This window comes from Mus caroli, chromosome 2 (assembly GCF_900094665.2).
Source record: "Mus caroli chromosome 2, CAROLI_EIJ_v1.1, whole genome shotgun sequence".
Taxonomy (NCBI): Eukaryota; Metazoa; Chordata; class Mammalia; order Rodentia; family Muridae; genus Mus; species Mus caroli.
This window is the reverse complement of record NC_034571.1, coordinates 42,175,874-42,189,161: the sequence shown is the minus strand read 5'-3', so window position 1 is coordinate 42,189,161 and position 13,288 is coordinate 42,175,874.

The window sequence follows — 13,288 nt, the reverse complement described above, 5'->3', positions numbered from 1 at the left end:
TAGATATTTAAAATACTAACATTAATTAGTAAGAATTAATTTGAAAAGTTATTGATTATGATACCATTCCTTGTATGCTAATATAGCTGGGGTTCATTCATTTTTGCCAAAACACATTTTATATATTGAACTATATAGTTATCTATATTTCAAATCTATTCAGACCTTCAAATTATTTTAATTTTTTCCATCTCAAGATTCTCTGAACATGTTAAAATATAAGGTGTTATTCGTGGGCTATTTTTTTAATTTTCTATTTTTAAGTAAATTATTTTTACTGATTGTTTGAAATTTTAATACATGTATGCAAGGAGATTTGATCATATTCATTTTGCAATATCAGCCTCCAGCACTTCCTACCCTCCACATTCTTTGCAGTACTTTACCTTCTATTTTTGTTTATAGCCCTTTGAAACTAATTTGCACATACATTACTATAGGCTCAAGTATAGAGCATCATTAACCTGCCATGGACCATGTTCCAAAAAGAAGTGTCTGCACCAGGAGTTGGTCCTGTGGCACAGTGCCTGGAGCTGATCCTGTGCCACAGCCCTCCTTACCCAAATACCACTAGGAGAGAGCTGGTCTCAAAGGAGTGCTGACACACCTGTGAACACAGGTAAGACCACCACTTCTGCTCAATGTCCTGGCCCAAGCGGGACTCACCAAGTGCCATCAGGACACAGGAAAGAAGGAACAGCTGGGGAAAGGATCCTTCCAGTTTTTGTCTGCTCCCCAGAGCTGATGCTGTGCCACAGGTCTCCATACCCAAATTCCTCCCAGAGAGAACTGGTCTCCCTGGAATACTGACATACCAGTTTGTAGGAGAGACAAGTCACAGTCAGAGACAGCAAGACCAGATAACACCAGAGATAATCAGATGGCTAGAGGCAATGGCAAGAACATAAGCAACAGAAACCCAGGCTACTTGGGATCATCAGAACCCAGTTCTCTCACCAGAGTGAGTCCTGGAAAACCCAACCCATTAGAAAAGCAAGACTCTGATTTAAAATTACAACTCATGATGATGATAGAGTCTTTTGAGAAGGACATAAATAACTCCCTTAAAGAAATATAGGAGAACAATGGTAAACAGGTAGAAGCCCTTAAAGAGCAAACACAAAGTTTTCTTAAAAGAATTACAGGAAAACACAATGAAACAGGTGAAGGAATTGAACAAAACCATCCAGGATCTAAAAATGGAAGTAGGAACAATGAAAAACAAGAAAGGGAGACAACCCTGGAGATAGAAAACCTAGGACAGAGATCAGGAGGGATGCAAGCATCACAAACAGTATACAAGAGATATAAGAGAGAATCTCAGGTTCAGAAGATAACATAGAAAACATTGACACAACAATCAACGAAAATGCAAATTGCAAAAAGTTCCTAACTCAAAACATCCAGGAATTCCAGGACACAATGAGAAGACCAAACCTAAGGATTATAGGTACAGAAGAGAGGGAAGCTTCCCAACTTAAAGGGACAGTAGATACCGTCAAAAAATTATAGAAGAAAATGTCCCTAACCTACAGAAAGAGATGCCCTTGAATATACAAGAAACCTACAGTACTCCAAATAGATTGGACTAGAAAAGAAATTTCTCCTGTCACATAATAGTCAAAACAGCAAAGGCACAAAACAAAGAAAGAATATTAAAAGCACTAAGGGAAAAAGGTCAAGTAACATAGAAAGGCAGACCTATCAGAATTACACTAAAGTCTATGAAAGCTAGAAGATCCTGGGCAGATGTAATGCAGACCCTAGAGAACACAAATGCCAGCCGAGGCTACTATACCCAACAAAACTCTCATTTACAATAGATCGAGAAACCAAAATCTTCCATGACAAAACCAAATTTACACACTATCTTCCCACAAATCTAGCCCTACAAAGGATAGTAGATGGAAAATGCCAACACAAGGAAGGAGAATACACCCTAGAAAAACTTAGAAAGTAATCTTTCAACAAACCAAAAGATAGCCACACAACCATAAAAATAGCATCAAAAATAACAGGAAGTTACAATCACTATTCCTTAATATCTCTTAACATCAATGGATTCAATTCCTCAATAAAATGACAGAGACTAACAGACTGAATATATAAACAGGACCCAGCATATTGCTGCATACAGGAAACATACCACAGTGCCAAAGACAGACACTACCTCAGAGTAAAGGGCGGGAAAACAAGTTTCCTAGCAAATGGTTCCAAGAAATAAGCTTGAGTAGTTATTCTAATATTGTATAAAATCAATTTCAAACAAAAGTTATCAAAAAAGATAAGAAAGGACACTTTATACTCATCAAAGAAAAAAACCTACCAAGATGAATTCTCAATTCTGTACCTCTATGCTCCAAATGCAAGTGCACACACATTCATAAAAGAAACTTTACAAAAGCTCAAAGCACACATTTCACCTCACACAATAATAGTGGGAGACATGGAAACACAAACTAAACAGAGACACAGTGAAACTAACAGAAGTTACCGATCAAATGGATTTAGCAGATATCTATAGAACATTTCATCCTAAAACAAAAGAATATACCATCTCAGTACCTCATGGTACCTCCTCCAAAACTGACCATAATTGGTCACAAAACAGGCCTCACCAGATACAGATGATTGAAATGATCCCATGCATCCTATCAGATATCCATTAACCAAGGCTGATCTTCAGTAGCAACAAAAAAACCCCAGAGAGCTCATATATACATGGAAGCTAAACAATGCCCTACTCAATGATAATTTGATCAAGGAATAAATAAATTAAAGACTGTAGAATTTAATGAAAACAAAGGTACAACATACCCAAACTTCTGGGACATAATGAAAGCAGTCCAAAGAGGAAAACTCATAGCTCTGAGTGCCTTCAAAGAGAAACTGGAGAGAACGTATAGTAGCAGCTTAACTGCACAGGTGAAAGCTCTAAAACAAAAAGAAGCAAATACACCCAAGAGGAGTAGAGGGCAGGAAATAATCAGACTCGGGGCTGAAATCAACCAAGTAGAAACAAAAAGAACTACATAAAGAATCAACAAGACCTGGAGCTGGATCTTTGAGAAAATCAACACAATAGATAAACCCTTAGCCCGATTAAACAGAGGGCTCAGAGACAGTAACAAAATCAGAAATGAAAGGGGAGATATAACAACAGCACTACTACATATATGTTTGTTTTTAATTTTTTGAATGAATATACAGATATTATTCTCATATTTGTGAACTAAATTATAATAGTGACTGTCCTTATATCTGTGGATAGGCATTCTTCTCATGAACAGTTTATTCATCTCTCATAGGACAGAGCAATATTTGAAAAGAAAATGTAAAAACAAACTATTAATTTAGCAAATATAATATCCAACAGCCCTAATACTTCTATTTTAGTGTATTTTTATGACAAAAGAATAATCTCAGAATCCTACTTTCCAGTTTCAAAACAAAGTGAAGAAGAAAAACAATTGTACCATATTTTTCATACCATATTTCAGTGTGATATTACTTAAAACATATGATATGTTAAACATGAAAATTAGACATTATAAGCAAATTTAGTAGAACCTTTGCCCAGTTTGTCTCAGCATTACCTCTGGTGCCTTTGTAGTTTGAATATCTGATCAAAAGTAAAGGTCCTTCCTTGCGTCAGGTTAGGCAATCCCTAACAAAACATTACTACTATATTCTACAATGACCTATCTCTGCTTTGGCAAGTTTGTACAAATAAATAAGTTTGATTGGAAGCTCATTATTTTTACCAAATCTTGATTTCTGGGTCCTGTCACATTCTAAACAGCCTGGGATTTTCTGTCTTGACTATTGTAGTTGCAACTAGAAATGACTTACAGGTAATGTCCTATTGACCTACCACACAAGACCAAGCTTGATGTCTGTGTTCATAACTTCAGAACATGTAGAGCAATTCTAAGTGCTCAAAGAAGGAAATTGGAGGAAGGCACTAACGATTTTTTCCCATACTTTAGCACAAATACAGATTTATGAGCTACATATGTGTTTTGTTTTTACTCATGGTTGTAACTAGGGACACCTGTATGACAGAGCCAAATGGGCAGAAGTAAAAATAAATGGAAGAAAAAAAACACAATAATAAAACGCCTTTCAGGGATTGACTTGATGCCTAGTACATGAGATGCTAAAATTCCTCCTTTTCTGAAAAATGTTTTATCATTTAGCTCATCTGATTTCACATACAGTAAGAAGGCTGAAATATAACAGTTTTTAAAGAATTCTTTCCGAATTTCCAACGGAAATATTGAGCTAAGTGTAGAATTTGTGGGATCAGTTAGCTTATAAATAATGATCCTTTATGCTGGCATTGGGAAATCCCAGTTCCCACAGCTAGTTCAATAAAGCAATTAATATCAATAAATGCTGAAGAAAGCAAATCTCTGTTCGCTCTTCTCTGGATTAGTTAACATGAAAGAAAAAAAAAAACTACCTATCCTTTTTCTAAAGTGTTTAACCTCATAAAAAGATAACTAAAATATTTTGACACATTTCTATTGTCACACAGTCTGCTTTTAATAAGAGGATTCAACTTTCTCCTACTTCCAGAGTATATATGATGTGGCTTTGATTTTAGACCAAACATTTGTCAGAATACTGCACTGTTTCTATATCCTTAAATGTGGTTTGGGCTTAAACGATGTATTTAAAGAAAACATGTTTCTTCTTTTAATATCCATACATAATGTTCCAACAATATAATGCATGTATATTTTATACAACATTATTATACCCATATCCTCATTATTTATAGCAGTTGCTGGAGAAAAAGGGATTGTATGATAAAGCCCTATTCCTGTGAATTCTTAAATGCAACCTATGTAATAAGGTAATGCTTAACACACTTCACAGATGGATCAGGGTTTGGGAATTCAAATACTCATGCATCAGTACACCAATGTCAGGAAATGACTCTGAACTCTCACTGCATTTGGCTACATCACTTGTGATTACATACAAGCAGTAAAAAAGCTGAAAATATATTATCTTGTGGTGTCCAAGAAATGTGGTAATAAGGTAAGAGTTGAAATGTATTATTGCTGTAAGAAATCCATGGCTCATACTTGATTTATAACACACCCAGTGTCGTCAGAGTTGGCACCCACACACTGCTTGACAATATGGTGATAACATACTACAAGAGTTGGCCCTGCCAATTCTTACACCTTCATTTTGCTAGCAATGAAATTTAAAGCAAACTTTCAGTATTGCTATAATACAACTTCACACATTCTCAAAACTGATAGACCCAAAGTTCATGCTGATAACTTCAGAAAGAAAGGCTAATTTTTAATATACTTAACTAAGGATTTGAATACATATTCATTGGCCTTAAATACCTTATGTACAGTTAAAATTAATGGGAGGAGGTTAATCACTAATCCTTAAAAGTGGAGATAGTTCAGTTTTAGAAATGCGAAGCTGATACAATGTCCTAAAATTTAAACCCATAAAGGTAGGCTATATTATTACTCTCATTGTAATGGGTTAACTCATTTTCATACTATCCCAGGGAATAAATAAAAGAATATTTCTTACTGAAATTATATTTATACTTTGTATTATAATAACTCTTGAAAATGTTTTGCACAGTTGTTGAAGTTTGTGTTTTTAGTACTGAAAGGAAGTATTAATGTAGAGGAAGAAATATCATGAACCAAAGTTTACTGTGGAACAAAGCTCTTACTGAGATTTATACCGTTTTCAGGTTTATCATTTTTAAATGAATTATTTTATTTTTAATTATGTGTAATTCTATGGAAGATGATGTGGGGAATGGTATGTGTATGTGAATGGAGGTACCCATAGAGGGCAGAATAGTGAGGCAGATCTCTGGGGCTGGAGTTTCTGGCTATAATGAGCTTTGTGTAGATGCTGGAGACCAAGTTCTGGGTCTTTAAGGTCCCCACTGAGCCACCTCTCTAGTTTCAGCCCTTGTCCTTTTTGAAAACAATTGTGTATGTTTTATGCATTATATGTTATATTTGTGTGTACATATATATGTTTATTATGTTAATTTTCCAAACCAAGTTCAAAGGTGGTTATATTATACTGACTTTCATAGTAATGGATTAATAATACAACACATTTCTTTATTTAATCTGGAGATAATGTTAGATTATCTCATAACTGTATAAAATTCTTTGGAGCAGATCTCTTGTATTACTGTTCTAGTTGCTCTGGGAGATATTGACATAATCAGGAATGTTATCACCGATAACAACTCCCTGATCATATTCATCATGCCCAGTTTCATTTGTACTTGCATGTCTGTGTGCTCCTTCAGATCTCCATTGTTCTGTTGTCTGTACTAGCCCATGTCTATGCCATATTAGGAAGGACCCTGAAGAATTCAATCATATTTTCATTTTTCAAAATTCTTACTTCCTATACATGCCACCCTGACTCACGTAAATCACCATTCCCACCTTGACCACAGATGTGTTGTCAGCTGTGTAATACAGTGAAATCACACAAACAGAAGTTATTTTATATTTTTCCTTTTTCCTTGTCACTAAAAGCCTCCCTAGATCCATGTGAGTTTCAGTGCCCATTGCAGGACAATGATCTTGTTTTCTTTGCTGTCTGTTACCTATGAGTCAGTTGTGCCAATGATTTCAAGTAGACTGTCTGAATATTTTCTATGTGATGACTACATTAGCTATCCATCAACTACTGCATTTATCACAAGGGTTGTTTTCAAGTGGCATTTCTGTAACATTGTGATGCTCCCAAGCAAAGGGCATCGAAAGTGGCTGTACAGATGGGTCACAGATATCACAGGAACCACTTGCTTTAAATTAAAAGGTAAAAGTCACTTTTATAATGAAAGAGGTGACAAAGAGGTGTTTAGGTGGTTGTTTATAAAATCTGTGAAAAAAATGACTCCTCTGTGAATTTGTAAGAAGGAAAAGAGGAGTTCATGATGGATTTGTCACTATATCAAACTAAAAATTAAAGACACAATGGAAGAGAAGAGCTTAGTTAAGACTGAAAATGACATTCAGACTTAAGACTTGGTACTCCCTAGTGGTCAGGCCACACTCTGAACTGAAGAACCATAACCCATGCCCCACCTTTAGGGTAGAACAACTCATTCAAAAATTTGAAAAATTGACTGAACTATTTTAAGATGTGGAAAGGCACTTGGTTTACTTTGTTGCCAGTTTGGGCTTTTCTGGCATAGATAGAAATATGTTCCAATTGTTAATGGATTTAATTATAATCATTCTGGGGCTGGTGAGATGGCTCAGTGGGTAAGAGCACCCGACTGCTCTTCTGAAGGTCCAGAGTTCAAATCCTAGCAACCACATGGTGGCTCACAACCATCCGTAAGGAGATCTGACTCCCTCTTCTGGAGTGTCTGAAAACAGCTACAGTGTACTTACATATAATAAATAAATAAATCTAAAAAAAATAACAACAAAAAAAACCCAAACAAACAAACAAACAAACAAAAAAACACCAGCCTACTGATAAAAAAAATGCCTTTAAATTATAATCATTCTGCTAAGAGAACATACTCTTTATGAGTTGTTTGAAATTAAATATGCTATACCATGACCCAAAACGTTTAAATAATATATAACCTTATTTTTCTTTTTATCTTTTGTTATAGCTTTGTCTTCTCTTTCCTTCTTATGCATTTGTGTGTGTGTGTTAATTCTCTTTTCTAACAGAGGATTTTGTAGTATAATAGAAATTTCTGTTTTTTCTACTATTTTTTTTACTTGTATCAGACTTAATTTTGTATAAATTAAGGTTGTCTTATTTAATATTTGTACAGTTAAAACAATTATGTCTTCTGGGTACATTGTTTTATCATTTTATAATGGTCTTTATTGCCTTTAGTAACTTTATTCCCCCATGAAGTCTGCCTAATCTGACGTTAGTACAATAGCACTGTGCAGTGTTGTTCTCAGAAGTCATTGGTTTTTAAATGAAAAGCCCAGTGACAGGCCTAAGATACTTCTTAATGACTTGTTTGTTAAGGATGCCCAAGATCCTTCTCAAAACAATGAATGTTAATGCTACAGCATTTTGGTTTCCCAAAAGAAGCAAATGGGAAGACCCCACTGTTAATAACACTACACATTTTGGTTGCAGGGATTCCAAAAATACCAGTTTAAAATAATACAGAGATTTTTCTCCTGACTGACTGGGTTTTAAGCTGCTAGGAAGTATTGTGAAGGCCCCTAATTGTGGGGTCATCATCAGTGGTATTGTCCTGTGGTAGACCTTGCACACTAACCTGTCAGGTAAGATGAACTAACTAGTGCAATACAGGTATATATGTTATTGGAGTAACCAAATATATACTGATTCAATTTGATCTCTGCACAATTGGAGTAAGTACTGTAAACCTGGTCAGAAATCCCATAGCCATGAACACCACAAACCTTAAGAGATGGGGAGTAAACTATTGTCATGTTGCTAAATGAGTGTTTTTAAAATGTCTTATAAGTATTTTGTTTATTCACATGGATTAGGGCTATTCTTAATCTTGATCAGTGAAACTCCTAATTCAAAGGGTAGTGGTTAAACTAGAGACTTCCAAATGTTTAAAGTGCTGAGACTAATTGACTTTTGAATATTTAACCCTAAATGGGACGTTTATATTTCATTCCTGTATCATGTATTGGGCACTGGGAACATCTTGGAAGAAGGAGCAGAAAGAAAGCAAGAATCAGAGGATGGAAAAGAGTGTTGTGAAGTGCTAGATTCTGGACACGACATCACCATTGTATTCACGAATTCACCTATAAGACTGTAACAAGATTGAGTGTAGTAACCTTCCAACATGAACAATAGAGAAGTACATTAGGCTACCCCTACACAGAAAAATGATTGTCAATTGAACTGGTACAGATGATAGATTTTTTTCGTATTCTTTTCTGAATTTTTATGATTATAATATATAATTACATAATATACTCTTTCCCCTCCAAATCCTCCAATATTCATGTCTTTTTCTTACATTGTTTATAATGTAATAGTATATATATTCCACACCCATGCAGAATCAAGCAGCCCTAATTATATTCAATAGCATCAACAAAAGGTAGGATATTTGGAGACAGTTGCTTTAGAAAGAAGTGTTCTGAAAGGAGATGGGAGAGGATGAAGGAGAGCAATTAGGTGGCAGTAAATATTGTGAAAAAATATATGTGGAATTGTCAAATAATAAGTAAGAATTACGTTTTAAAGAGAAATGACCTTAGAGGTAACAGATCGCTTCTCTCAAGCATGTGCTTGTTTTAAGCAGTTTAACTGCAATGTGTGTAGATGTAATTGTGCTTTGTTTGTCTCCCATCTTTGGCTTTCTGTTATCTTCTTCACTCTAAATATTTAAATGTTCAATGAGTTCTAGGAAATTTTCATGGTTGTTTATTTAGCTATTCCTTGGGATATTCTGCTTTTTGTCTTTCTGGAATGCTGATGAGACAGTGTTAGAAGCTGTCCATGTGCTGCAGTACTTTGCAATTATTCCATGTTGTTCTCTTGACTAATTTGCTTCCTCTGACCACATTTCCCATCTATTATTCTGTCTTCAAGTTTACTGACTGTACCTTATCATTGACATTTTACCACTAAGCTCATTGAAGACGATTTTTTTTATCATTAACAGTATTGGGGGGCTCTTTAACTTTGTTTGATACATTTTACAACTGCTATTTTTTTACTTTGAATTGCTAATATTTCCTTTGAAAAGAATTTGAAATTCCTTGTCAGCATTGATTTTTCATATTGTCACTAAAACTTGGTCAGATAATTATGGCATATGCCTTGGTTTTGGCATCTTTCTGGTTTTTGTTTTGTTTTGTTTTCTTTTCTTTTCTTTTTTGTTTTTTGTTTTTACAGTCTTTGTGCTTGTCCTCTTTCTTGATATGATTTAAGACTTCCAAAAGTAAACTTCAGACATTTTAGCTATTGTATCTGGATCATAATTAAGCATGCTATCAGATAGTCAACTCTTTAGTATTAGAATTTAAGTTCTGATCTACAGTAGGAGACTATTGAATAAATAAATATATAATATTCAGAGGGCTTGATCAACCTTGCTTTTCTGTTACCACATTTATTTTGTCTCACTACAACCAGTTCTTGAAGCCCTGGTGTAAAAGCTTCCCTATCTTTGGCTTTGATGCAATAAAGGAGTTCTCAGCCTACAGAAACAAACCTGTGGTAAGAGAAATTCTGATGCTGTGACACATGGTAACTCTTAGTACAGAAGGGAGGCCCAGGCCAATCTGCAAGGTCAACACTGATGCTAACCGTGTTGCATCTGAATCTGTTTTTCTGATGTTTGGTGATTTGCCCGAGACATTTATCATCCAGAAGGATATCATCCAGAAGGATAAGATCCAGAAGCATAAGATGCCTACTAACATTATCCTCTGTTAATATGTTGGATTTTAGAAAGTGTGAAGATTGATGCTATTATTCCATCTGCTGCTGAGAGATGTATCATCAGGCATCTTAGTGGAAAGAAGAGACATGGGATTCTCTCTTACCTTGTATCTCTAAGTGGGTTGTTGTGAGAACAGTATAATTTTGCAGATTCAAACACAAATTTATAAATGAAATAATCTCAGAATAAGGGAAGAGGGAAGTAAGAATAGGTTTGATAATGAGTGTGAGTGTTAATGTGTTCAAAAACAGTTCAGAGATAGGCTAATTTATTAATAAAGTAGGAAATAGCACAAATAGTATATATCTAAAGGAAAAAATAGATAATTATAAACTATATATTTTGACAAGTTTAAAGTTAGAACAACAGTTATTAAGATTAGTTTTGATAATTTCCACAAACCTTTAAAGTCATGGTCAGAATAAACTAACAGAAGTTACCTGTAAGCAACAATCTTTTGAATCATGCAATTTCTTGTTTATGATATCTAAGATCCTAACATGGGTTTAGAAATTCAGAATAACATAGACAACTTTTGATACTAAAACAAAATTTCACAATTTTCATGATGTACATATAAAGACATAATAAATATAGGAAAAAAAGTGAAACCAGTTAGAAAATATGTTAAAAAAGGAGGTCACATATCTTTATTGACTTGCTAGAGACAAAGGCAGTGATCCATTTTAGTGAATAAATACCCTCAATAAATAGTGTTCAGTCAATTTCATATTCAAATGATAAGTACAAAGAACTTTGGCCAATATTTTACCACTTCTTCAAAGGCCTATCTCAGATAGATCATAATCTAAATTTAAAAGAAAATATGCTACAGATAACACAGGAATGAACTTTCATGAGCTTGAGACAGGCAAAGATTTCTTAAGCAGAATATGAAAGCACTAATCATAAAGGAACAGATTTGTAATTTGTGCTATATTAAAATTTAAAACTTCTGTTCATCATATGACAATATTAAAGAGAGAAAAGGCAAGCTACAGAGTGGGAGAAGAAATTTGCAATGCATATATCCAACAAAAGACTCTTACACAGAATGTACAAAAGACTCTTACAATGGTGTATAAAGACTGACAACCCATTTGAAAAATCCTCAAAAGACTTAAACAGCACATTACAAAGAAATTATCTAACTCGTCAATAAGCAACGTAAAAAGTTACTGAACTTTATTACTCACAAAGGATATTGAAACTAATACCAAAATGAGGTATACTACATATCTATCAGTAAGTGAAAATTTTTTAAAAAAGAAGATAATGGGGTTACTGTGATACCAGAACACATACAAAAAAAAAATGTTTCATACAAAACACTTGACAACTGAAATATCTATGTAATTTTGAGAACTATGTGGAGGTCCCTATAAAAATTACCAAACTTGTAATCTTGTCATCCCAGCAATTCTGCCCAAGGATATATATATATATATATATATATATATATATATATATATATACATAAAGATCCAAAAAATGCTTGCAAAAGAATGACAACAATATATTTTTTTTCCTTGTAGGTCAAAACAGGAAACATCTCCAATGCCCATCAACAGACGATTAAGAGAATAATGTAGCATTGTTATATGTAGTAACATGATATACTCAATAAACAAAAATTATAACACCTTTCTACCAAATACAAGGCAATACCTAATGCTGAACAAAATATGTACAGTCACTAAGTATGTACAGTCTATAGTATCAATATTCTAGAAACAAAAGAACAAACCAAATTATAAAGATAATTTAAATAAGTGTTTATCTCAGATTTCATTTACTGAGATTGGACATAACAAAGATTTCTCAAGGTTATGCTAAAGAAATCAGGTAAGTATTTCTCAGTATTTATTTATCCACTTTTCATGAATTCGACTTTAATAATCTGCTAAAAATAGACATATGTAGTCTTAAAATATCACAGCTAATTTTAAATAACTACTGAAGTGTAGAAAAGAGGCACTAATAAGCATTGATTTCATAAATACTCATTTCAAAACAGAAAGTACAAAATTATACACTATTAGAGGTGAGGAGTTGTATTTTGAATGGAGTATATTATACCAGGGTACTTATATTAGCAATGATATTTCATCCACACAATTCAAATTAAAACATCTCTTTCATTCAAGCTACTTTGTATCTTGGGGAGGATTATTATTGCTGTTAAGCAACACCATGACCAAAGCAACTTGGTAAAGAAAGGGTTTATTCAGCTTACACTTCCACATTACTGTTAATAATCAAAGGAAGTTGGGAAAGAAACTCAATCAGGGCAGATAACTGGAGGCAGAAGCTGACGAAGAGGCAATGGAGGAGTGCTGACTGGCTTGCTTGTTGTGGCTTGCTCAACCTGCTTTCTTATAGAAACCAGGACCATCAGCTCAATGGCAGCAACCACAATAGACTAGACCCTCTTTCATCAATGACTATTTAAGAAATGACCTCCATAGACCTAACCTGGGGTTTTGCCAAAGAAGAAAGAAATCCACTCCTTTGTAAACATTTGGTTTGCCTTCTGGGAGCTCTGCTTGGGCGGGATACATTGTATTCAGTTGCAACTCTCTTGTGTAGTAACTTTGGTACTTTGAGACAAAGAATTTAACCTTTCTGAGATTCAGGTCATCCTTTTATAAAGTGGGGGTGATAATATGTCACTGAGTACCGCTGGGTATGATTTAATGATTCAATGGCACATTGTGAATGAGGGCCTTTATGAGCTGCTAGGTGTGGTGCTGATGCGGAATCCAGCACCACACCTGTTTTCTTGCAGCAGAATCTCATCCTGCGGCCTGGTGGGAAGGAGATAAGGTCTCACCTCAGCTCTAT